This window comes from Protopterus annectens, chromosome 13.part0 (assembly GCF_019279795.1).
Source record: "Protopterus annectens isolate FY-2018-M chromosome 13.part0, PAN1.0, whole genome shotgun sequence".
NCBI classification, from domain to species: Eukaryota; Metazoa; Chordata; order Ceratodontiformes; family Protopteridae; genus Protopterus; species Protopterus annectens.
Genome location: NC_056747.1, coordinates 534,990,475 through 535,001,644, shown reverse-complemented (window position 1 = coordinate 535,001,644; position 11,170 = coordinate 534,990,475). Strand labels below are relative to the sequence as shown.

At 39.4% G+C, this 11,170-nt stretch overlaps 1 long non-coding RNA gene across 1 annotated transcript in view; it reads right to left on the bottom strand.

Annotated features, from left to right (window-relative positions):
- Positions 1-7,821: 7,821 nt before the first annotated feature.
- The window catches only part of LOC122787447, a 221,830-nt gene continuing 218,481 nt past the window's right edge, over positions 7,822-11,170 (bottom strand). Inside the window, exon 3 of the long non-coding RNA XR_006362572.1 lies at positions 7,822-8,639. This is a non-coding gene — a long non-coding RNA (uncharacterized LOC122787447). The remainder of the gene's footprint in view (positions 8,640-11,170) is intronic.

The following is an 11,170-nucleotide window of genomic DNA, read 5'->3' as shown; positions in this document are numbered from 1 at the left end:
GCCTGGCTAAGGGTCTTGTACAACAATGTATTCCTTCTTATTAGGTGGTTCCTGTTAAGAGAAAAAGGGATATTTTCCTGAAGAGATTAAAAAAAAACTGAACCTAGAGAGGAATGTGATGGGACAGATACAGGGTTTCTTCTCTCATTTCTAATTCGGACTGAGAGGAGAGCATGCTGTCTGAATCTCCCTGTTAATGATTCTCTTTCTCTGAGATTATTCTGGAATGTGCCAGGGTTTTCAGTGGGAGAATACTGAGATTTCTCAGTCTCTCAAAAAATAGTGTGAAATGTTACAAGTGAACTTACTCCCATCCCCCCAGTGCTCCCATAATTGGAGGATGTGTGATTTCTCTGATAGCCAGCCAGCTGCACCTATAAATGCAGATAGAATTTAAAAAGTTCCTCAGTCTTTAAAATGTTTTATACACTCATCCCACAGCTGACCTAGTAGCTATAGCTTAGTTAATTCATTTGCTGCCAAGCTTTTTGTTAATTCTAATCCTTCCCCTTATGACAAGGATGGTAAAACAAATGGAAAATGTATGCTTCTGCAAACTCAGTTACTAAAATTTTAAATTGTCATGCTTATTTGCTAAAGTTTATTCAGATAAATTTTATAAGAATGAAAGATGTTTTGTCTGCAGTTCCTTTCTGTAAGAAAAAAAGAATTATGTGGTTTTAATTCTTCGCTTTCTCTTCTGTTTCTCAGGTTACTACTTATCATATGTTTATGACTGTGGAAATTACTTCAACAGCTGTTGCCATTGGTACTGTGTTAAAGAAGTTTGCTTGGCTCCTTGGCTCAGAAACTTCCAGTGTATGCAAAAAATGAGATTTTAAATTTACCTTTAGATAGAAATTTAGTTTTTGGACCCTCTGCTGCAGAGGTTATCAAATGTAGGAGAGGGGTCAGTGATATAGGTTCATAGATTCATAGGTAGGTACTAGGCTATCTGCCCGAAGGCATTTGTAAGCCTAGCCAGAATGTGTTGGCTTTGACCGCCCCCTTAGATTAGTTCCCTGTGCCTCTGTCCAGCAGAGCCACTGAAGTGATCCCCGGGGTAAACTTTCTGTTTCTCATCCACTTGTCAAGGTTTCTTTTGCAGAGTTTTAGTGAGGAGCTCTGCCTAATATAGATTGGAATCTTGTTCCAAAGCATGGGAAGTCCCTGGGACAGGAATCTATCCCTCCAGCATGTCCTAGTTATTGTTGTGGTGAGGTTTAGATCCCTAGAGCATGTGGCTCAAGGGGATAAGGTTTTCTTTAGGTGGAGCATGTGCATCAATTCTGGTTGGACATGGCCTTGTATGTCAGGCAGAGATCACCTCTGAGTAGGCGGTATGCAACCGAGTACAGCTGGAGTTTCTTCAATCGAGCTGCATAGGCCATCTGTTTGAGGCCAGTGATCCACTTGGTGAGGTACTTCTGTGGTCTTTCCAGCTATTGCAGGTGCCTTGTATGGTACATCGCAAATGGGGCATTGTACTCTATGATGGGTCTGATGAGTGATGAGTAGAAGGCCACAATGACCTCTTTTGATCTGGATGTGAACCCTTTTGTGATTAGGTGGGCCATGTAAAAGGATTTTCTAACCACTTTGGCAATGTGATTATCAAAGGTAAGATTACTATCTACTTGGGTCCCCAGATCCCTTATTACATTTTCCATATTTAGGGGACTACCACCTATGTGGTAGTTTGTGGGTACTTTGTTTTTTTCTAAAGGGGATGACTATGCACTTTTTGGCATTTAGCTTGAGGCCATGATTTGGACACCAGGTTTCCGTCTTAGTGAGACTCTTTTGGAGGATGTATGTCTCAAATGGAGAGTCAATTATAGCCCCTAGTTTGCAGTCATCTGCGAACTTGGTCAGCCATAGTCCTCCTGTGCTTGCCTGTACCTCTGAGAAGTATATGCCAAACAGGAGGGGTCCTAGGACTGAGCCCTGGGGAACACCACTTGTAACTGGTTTAGAGTCAGACCTAGCTCCCGCAACTCTCACCATGTGGGTTCTGTCCATGAGCCAGCTGGCAACTTATCTTGTGACTTAGGGGTTTATGTTCAGGCTGGTGAGCTTGTCTGTAATACCAGAATGGGGAATGGTGTTGAAGGCCTTTGCGAGGTCTAGGTAGACTGTGTGTACTACCTTTCCCTTGTCTATAGCCTTGGTAACTGTCTCACAGAAGTCCACCAGGTTTAGGAGGCATGATCTGCCCTTAACAAAGCTGAACTGCATAGGGTCCAGTGTTTGGAGGGTCCCAATGTCTCTGTTAATGAGTTCCATGATGATGCGCTCCATAGCCTTGCAGACCACTCTAGTCAGGCTTATAGGGCGATAGTTCCTGGGGTCTCTTGTGGCTCCACCTTTGTGGAGCAGAATAACCATTGCTGTGCGCCACTCTATGGGTGCGTAGCCTGTGGAGAGGCTGAGTTTGAACAGTGTGTTTAGGTGAGGGGTTAGTTCATCTTTGAGCTTGTGTAGGATGCAGCCTGGGACACTGTCTGGTCCCATTGATGCTGTGTTTTTGGCTCTGGAGAGTAAACTGGGTGTCTGTAATTTCAGGGACTCTACATTCTTCTGGTATGGTTATGGGCCCTTTTGGGGGTGAGAGGGGGGTGAAGTTTGTGCTGAACCTATCTGCCAGGATGTTGGTGATATTGGTCAGTTCAGTGTATTTTGTGTCATTCTGCACTAACTCTGAGCAGATCTCAGCATTGCCACTTAGATTCTTGACATAGCTAAAGAATGCCTTGTGGTTATCTTTGGAGTCCTTGGCAATTTTTCTTTTGAAGCTCGCCTTGGATGATTTTATGAGGGATCGTAGTTTCTTGCTGATACTGATCAGGGATGTCTTCCCTTCTTGGGATTTTACTCTTTTCTGTACTAGTTTCCTCCTTCTATTGTATAGCTTGTTTATGGCAGGAGTCCACCAGACTGGTTTCCTTTTCTTGGAGGAGTGAGTCTTGTTTTTGCTTGGGATGGCACAATCCATGCATTCTTGTAGGTGCCCATAGAATGCATTAGTAAAGGATTTTGCAGCTTGGACAGCATTATCCTTCAGCATGGGGGCTTTGAAACTTTCCACCTCGGTATTAAGTAACGTGAAGTTTGCTTTTGAAAAGGTTTTCACAGTGGTTTCCTTGTCCGGGGGTGGTGGTGGGATGTGGATATCCAAAGTGATTTGTTTATGGTCAGATCTAACCAGTGAGGGGTTGACCTCTGGTGTGGAATACCGGTTGCCCATGTTGGTAATGACCAGGTCTAATATGTTGTCACCTCTGGTGGGGGTGTTGACCAGTTGAACCAGGGCGTTTGAGTTTATAAATTCTAGGAAATGTTGGGCAAGGGAGTTAGTACTTGAGTAGTTCTCCCAGTTAATATTTGGGTAATTAAAATCACCCAATATTAGGGTGTTTGGTAGGACCTTTATGTTTCCCAGTGTTTCCTGAAATGGGGAATGGTGGTCCTGTGACATGGTGGGTGATCTGTAGCAAGCTACAATTTGAATTGCAGTTTTGCCCATTGTTAGTTGCACGTGGATGATCTCTGAAGCATCTTGCTGTGCCACTAACCTGGAGGTGTGGGTATCCTTGATGAATATGGATACGCCCCGCAATCTCTCAGATTTTTCAGCCCTCCTTTTCTAAATTTTCAAGGTTTTTTTTCTGCTGCTTCTTACAACTTTGGCAAAAAATCAAAACAGTCTCAGCAAAATGCTGGAAAACAAACATTTAAAAAACAATGGTTGTGAGGTTCCAAAAAGAAAGCCACCCCCCAAGAACAAAGGACAATCAAATAAGTCAAAATGACTAAGATTGGACGTTGCCCCAACCTCCCACTATGGCAGTTCCTTATCCCTTCCAGAAAGTCTGAACCTTCATTACTCTCTTTGGCAAGAGATTGTCGCAGACAAATGGGTTCTAAGACTGCTTCACCATTAGGAAGAAATTCTTTCTTTCCAGGGAATTATTTCACATCTACCAGATCAAACCCCTCTGTTCTATCCTGAACAACAGCATATGCTTTCTCAGGGGTGACAGAAGCAGTCCCTTTTTCCTAGTTGGGAAAAAGATTTTATTCAAGAATGTTTCTGGTGCCAAAGAAAGAAAATGCCTGGAGACCTATTCTGGACCTTTCTTTCCTAAACCAGGTTACCCCCTTCTTCCTCATTTCATTTTATGGTACATTTAAAAATGCTTCTCATTTTCCTATCCATCCAGACTTCTGATGTTTCTTAAGGTTTTACTTGTCTGGATCACAATATCACTTCTCGGGCTGTCCGCTGCTTCAAGAGTGTTCACAAAGGGTCTAGCTCCAGTTATAGCACATTGTTTGCTATATGGTGTCTGCATTTTTCCATATTTAAATGACTTGCTTATTTTTGGAAAGTCCTTTTCAAAGTGTCAGGAATATCTCACTTTGGTGAGAGATCTCCTATGCAGGTTTGAAGTCCGAGAGAACATCAGAAGTCTTTTTTGACTCCGGCACATAAGATTGTGTTCCTGGGGTGTCTGCTAGAAACCTCAGCAAAAGGAGCTTTTCTTCCACAGGAAAAAAAATAGCTCTATATTTAGATCTGTTTCAGGAGTTTTCCATTCAGACTTCAGTCGCTGCAGGGGAATACCTCAGGATTCTGGGTCTCATGGCATCTATGATTCTCATAATACCTCTTGCAATACTTCATATGGGAAGGATACAATCGTATCTGAAGTTGGTTTGGGCCTAGCAGGAACACCCATTATCTTTTTCAGATTCTACTGTTGGGATTTGTAAGAAGTGAAATCACTTGGTGGAGAGACATCAAATAACCCTGAACCAGGTCTCACCTTCTCCTCTCCTGCTCCAAAGCAGTCAGTTACCACAGATGCCTTGAAATTTGTGGAGTTTTCCTATCCCTTTTGTACCAAAAACAGACGTTGGCCTTATTAGAATTAAATAATTATTTACTAATTTTTAGTCATCATATAGCTGGAGGCCATACAGAGCCTGTTAAAGTTTCCTTGATGCTTCAGCAGTGAAGTGATTCACTGCACTCAAACATTTGGGCACCATGATTCTTATGATGACCTGTGTTCATTAAGGCAGTGCCTTACCCAGATAAAACCTTTGTTTCAGTGCTTCAAGTAAACCCAGACATGCAGGGGTAGCTAGGATGACACAGACATCTTCACAGCTCTAAAAAAACATGTTTCTTTAAAATGCTTAAACCATTGTTCCCTAACTTGTCTCTAGTATGTTACTTCATTCTGAAATCTGGACCACTGGCATTGATATCAGTTTATGAACATAGACATATCTAATGCAATACTCAGTTAAAATAGAAGTCTTTAAGCGTTCCTTAGTGTTTTTTCGTGAGTGTCAGTTGCAATACATGTCGCATTACAGTAAGTGAATTGCAGACCCATGTTTTGCCATGAAGTGTGGGTACTGGTTATTTATTGTTCATACTTTCTCATTCTATGTTCTATATTCATTTCTTTACTGACTTTTTTTTTTTTTTTGGATTCTGTAAAACCCTCGTCTCAAAGAGGATGAAACACGGAACAGCTTTACCTTTCATTGCAAAGACTACCATGAGCCAAGTGTACTTAAAACACACAACATTTGGAATCTTGATTTCATCCTGTGGCTAAAAAAAAAAAAAAAAAAAAAAATAAAAAAAAAAGAAGATAAGCTTGACATATTACTCATCTATATTTTTACGAGGAACTATTCTTCATTTTGAGTGCTAAAAAGCCCGTGTTCCATACTGTTTCCTACAAAAACTATCACACGGTCATTGTTAAGATTTTTTTAACTGCTATCCATGTAAACAATGCTGAGTCATATTAATTTGTCAAACAAACTTTTTATAAGTATAAAGTAATGCATTTTAACCATGTTATAAGCCTCCTAGTTGAAGCTTTTAGCAAGTGCTCCGAATTTACCATTTTTTTCACCTTATAAGAAGCAGTTTTTATATTTGCCCATTTTTTTACATTATGAGAAATGGTGTTTCACATTTTGGAGATGGAAGGTTGAGAACTGTGAAGCTTGCTATAAGTAATAATGTCTGATGTATGTATTTATGCATTTGGGTTGATATACACACTTGGAGTGTACAATTTCTATGTGGTTAATGTCTCTGTGTTTGGTAGGACTGTCACTGTATGTAAAATGCACTAAATAAATAATACAATATGTTTCAGGCTTATAAGGTAAGATTAATGAAGATTTTTAGAAACACTAAATGGTTTCTGTCCACTAGAAATTATGCTCCACCATGATATTAAGAGTATAAGTGTGATTGAAAACTGCCAATACACCAATAAACTTTGCATTAAATAAATATACAGTAAACCAAAATAAACAGTACTGTGTAACATAAACAAAATAAAGTAGAAGAATGCAGAGTAGAATGGAGTTGCACCAATTTGCACTGTATAAGAATCACTTATTGGCCTTTTGACTATGATCAAGTATGTTATCTATAAGAAGGACAGGTAATAGGCAGTAAATACTCAGCAGCTTTATGCTGTGTAGATCCTCACATTTCTACACCTTAAAGGGGACAAGTCACGTGGTTCTGGGATCATCTGTATGCCATTGCTTTTACTCATATTGTATGCTGTGGACACACTCTCTGCCCTGAATGCTAAGCAACTGTAATGTTAGTTGCTGCAGTAGTCTTGCAGGTAAAGGGGGACGATCATGTCTACAGGCACTTCTTCAATACCAGGTGATCTCAGCATGCTTTGTATACTGCCAGGATTAAATCAGCAATAGTATGGAGCTTGTACACACACTAGCTGCATAAGCAGCATGTCAGTGATTCACTCTGGCATCCCGCATTTAAGTATAAAGTAAAAGGGAGGGAGATGGAATGGAGGGGTGTTCATAAGGAAGGGGAGGGTCTGGTGGCAATGAGAAGTATGTATAGTGGTATAAGGAGGGTCATTCACAATGAGCAGACCGTCTGTTATAAGGAGCGAGAGAGTGTGAGTGAGGCTACCTAGGTGTGACCACTGCAACATATGTAGTAAAAAGAAGTGGGGTAATCTAGGCAATGAGGGACTGGGTAGTGAAGGGTGACATTTAGGACTCTACCTAGGTAATCAGCACTACGTCAGATAAACTCGGGAAGGCAAGACCTTAGATATTATTGTATATTACAGGGGGAGCAGTATATAAAACTTGTGTGGGCCTGTTACTTGCTAACTGGTCTGATTTGCATGGGTATTTGAAGCTTGCAGCTGGGGCTGTATGCCTGCCACCAGGAACAAAGTTAACTTATTCATGATAATGGTCTCTCATTATAAAAAGGTGAGGTCCATAGTGGATTTTTATCATGTGGCATACACTGTAGTATGCCATCAATTAAATGTACCACGAGTGTCGGCTACAGCTGCTTTATACACATCAGTGAGAAAAGTGCCTGATCTAGTATAAACATTCATAGTTGTTCATATAACCAGGTCAGACTATAAGAATTTGTTTCAAGAAAGGGCCAAGTATAAAACAGTATAGACCATGCAAAGAGTAACATATAGTTGAGCAGTTATGGTAACATGACACAGTGGTGGAACATTAAATATTTAGTCATGTGTAAAAGTCACTGCATTAGAAGTTACAACAGATCTTCTCTCCAAGAAAAAGTGTCAGTCATTCCATTATCTTACCTCATCCACAATTTAACAAGAGCATCTTTCAGATATCAGCAAGGAGTGGAGGTGGAACGGTAATCTTTAATTATAAGTATACAACATATATATATATATATATATATATATATATATATATATATATATATATATATATATCAAGTTAAATGTACAAACATTTAAGTTATGTATTTTCAAAGTTGTATACTCTCTTAATTAAGAACAAGCTCGTGATTCTAAGTTTTGCCAGCAAGCAAGATTAAGGACATGATACACATTTATTCTGTATGAAGAAGGAAAGTACCGATAACAGATTCTGCTAGAAAACTGGGATGTTTCGTCATTCATTGCTGCACCATGTTTCTGCTGAAACAACACAGTTTTCCTAATTCTCTTAATTGGTGGATGAAAACTCAGATGGTTTCATCTATCTCTGATTTTCTGGGGTTTTTTGCCACTAAAAGTTCACTCTTTAGTTTAGTTTATAATAAACACGTAATTCCTTTCAGAGCTTTCATCGGGACTTCCAACTTTTGGGCCATTCTGAAGGCATGTGTCCTTAGTTCTACCTGTTCATTCCTTTTAATATTAATGTGTCATCATTTAGTGTTTTTTTTTTTCTTCATCTCTGCAGGTTCTGTAGATCTTGTTACTTCACATTTAAGTGTAGCTCCTTCACTGCTGTATAAATGTATTAAGTTCTCCTTCCAGCATTTTTTTCTGGCTACAAGGCAAAAAGAACACTTAAATGGAAGTACAACAGCAAAACACTAATATGAGCAGAGCTACTTTTTCTTCTGTATTGCATCAGAGATGTTCCATTTTTTTAACCTCTTGTGACCACATCTTCTTTCCTCATTTAATCTACTTGTTGGTGGGTGTTTCCATTTGAATATTTAATTTTATCCAAAGTCCGTGGTCTTCCTTTGCAGACTGGATCACTTGCGTTTCATAATTTTCATTCAGAATCCATACATATTCTTAAAATCATTGTAACTAAAAGAGAAAATAAGTATGAAGTTAAAACTTTTTCACATGGCACTATAATATCATCATGTATGGCGTTTCTTTCTCTTGTTCACTATTCCACACGTAGAGGTTTATACTTTACAGTGAGGTTAGAATACAAGGACACCTTAGAGGCTTCTTAATAGTACTGCATCCAAACATTTCTTGCAGGTGGTTTAGAGGACTTGTCCAGTTTCAGTTTTTTTTGTACATCAGTAATAAAATAATTGAGGAATGCATACCAAGGAACATTTCAAAGTTAAATTAAAGAAAAAGGACCAAAACTATAATGGTCTCCCTAGATGGCTTCATGCATATACAGTATCAGGTCATCCAACAAAATAAATAAATATACACTTACTAAGCCATTGGCTGTTTGCCTTTAAATACCCTATTTGTTTATTGTTTTTCTTATGTAAGGTATATTTCACTCTATCGGGGACACTCCTTAGAAGTACTACAAAGTCCAACCACAAGAGTGCCTCTACAAGACTAATTTTATCATTTTGTCTGTGCAGTAAAGGGGAGGTAGTCTAAAAGGTAAGTTCTCTAGTGCTAATAGACACAATAGGTATATGTCTGAAATAGACACTGTGCAGATGAAGTAAATGCCCTCCATCAAGAACACAGACAATAGTTTTGCACTTGCACCAACACAAATGGACTGTGCCCCCCCACACTTTGATATACAGTAGTCTCAGCCATGCCCCCCCCACCCACACACACACATAGCCCCACATATCTTACCTGCTGTAATACTAACTGCTATGCTGTTTCCATAGATAGCAGTGGATGAACACAGAAAAATTGCACATTCAGTTCCATTGCTGTTGTCTGAAGTAGTGTACTACCATGTTAGTCTGATCCCAGAGTAAAGCTCTAGGGTAATGCATGTGGCTAACTTTCATTCGCTATGTCACCATGTTAGTCTGATCCCAGAGTAAAGCTCTAGCGCAATGCACATGGCTAACTTTCATTAGCTATGTCACCATGTTAGTCTGATCCCAGAGTAAAGCTCTAGTGCAATGTACGTGGCTAACTTTTCATTAGCTATGTTCCCAGACTATTTCATTTGATGCAGCATTATCTGCTAGATGTTGTAGTGCTGCTAGCCTTAGGCTTCATAACACTGTAGCACTGTGTTTGTTTTTGAATTAGACATTAGTAGAGTACTAAGCGACCCTGCATGAAACAAGTCACTCAGTGTGCTGCATATTTCTGAAAACCCCCACACTGTAATGGAACTGTTTATTTTGCTGTTTTTGTTTTTCTACTTGGTAGCTGGAAGATAGGGCTGACAGTAATTTTATACATAGGATTCAGAGGAATTTTAAGGGAACAAAGTCTTGCAACTATTTAGACTTTGCTAGTCCCCATCCTCAGGTCATACACCCTTTCTCCAGGCAAGTCAATCCCAGGTTAAATTTGTGGGTACCTATTCAGTTATCCAGGTATTGTTTAAGTATGATAGTGTGCTACCCTGCCTAACCTTTGGAAGCACTTTGCTTCCGAGATGGTTGAGGCATTAGTGATGAACCTCTCTCCATCTTATTTTATTTATCTGCTGGTATAGATTTAAGTTCTTGGTTCTGGTGTTTGTGAAATTATTAGAATTGTGCAGATGCAGGAGATCCAGGCCAACTAGGTTTCTAATGGCATGTAGGGCAAGGCAAATATCTCCCTTCAAGAGTCTATAAGGTACTGAATAAAGAGACAGTGTTTTCAGTCTTTCTTGATAGCTCAGAGTATTTAAATCTGTGATCTTCTTTGTTTGGAACCACTTGAGCCCTTTCTATTTGTTTGATATGTATAGTGAGATGCATCCCAAAGGAGTATTCTATTCACTAATCAGCCCAATCAATAATGAATATGAGGAGCGATGTCTTTAGATTTGGATGATATTCCCTTTGCAATTAGCTGTGCTAAGTTAAAGAATTTTTTGACTACTGTTGTTATACAATGATTAAAAGAGAGGGAGCTATCAACCCCTATTTAAAGGTCTCTAACTACATTTTAACTTTATAGTGGAATTTTGTCTATACTGTATGATGAGGGATGGGGTTGTCTTCCAAATGTGACAATATTGCACTTATTTGCATTTAATTTGATCTCTTTTTCTCTACACCAGGTATGCATAAATATGAGCTCTTGCTGAAAGATTTGCATATCAGAAGGGGACTTGACAATAACTCTCAGTTTTCAGTCATCTGTAAGTGCTAGCTTCTAGTCTGGAGATCAGGAAAATAAATGCAAAAAAAAGGGGGGGTCACAATACTGAGTAATGATGGACACCACTAGCTACCTTCATTCATTAGTGTGTGGTTCTGTCTTTAAGCCAGTTTTCTATCCATCTTACCACATTAGGATCTATTTTAGAGTATTAAGCTTACTTAATATGCTTGCATGTGGCATAGTGTTAAATGCCTTGGGCAGGTCAAGAAATATCTTCTGAACAGCAGCACAACTGTCAACAGTCTGTGTAACCCTTTCCAGGACCAGGCTTTGGTCAACTGGTGCCC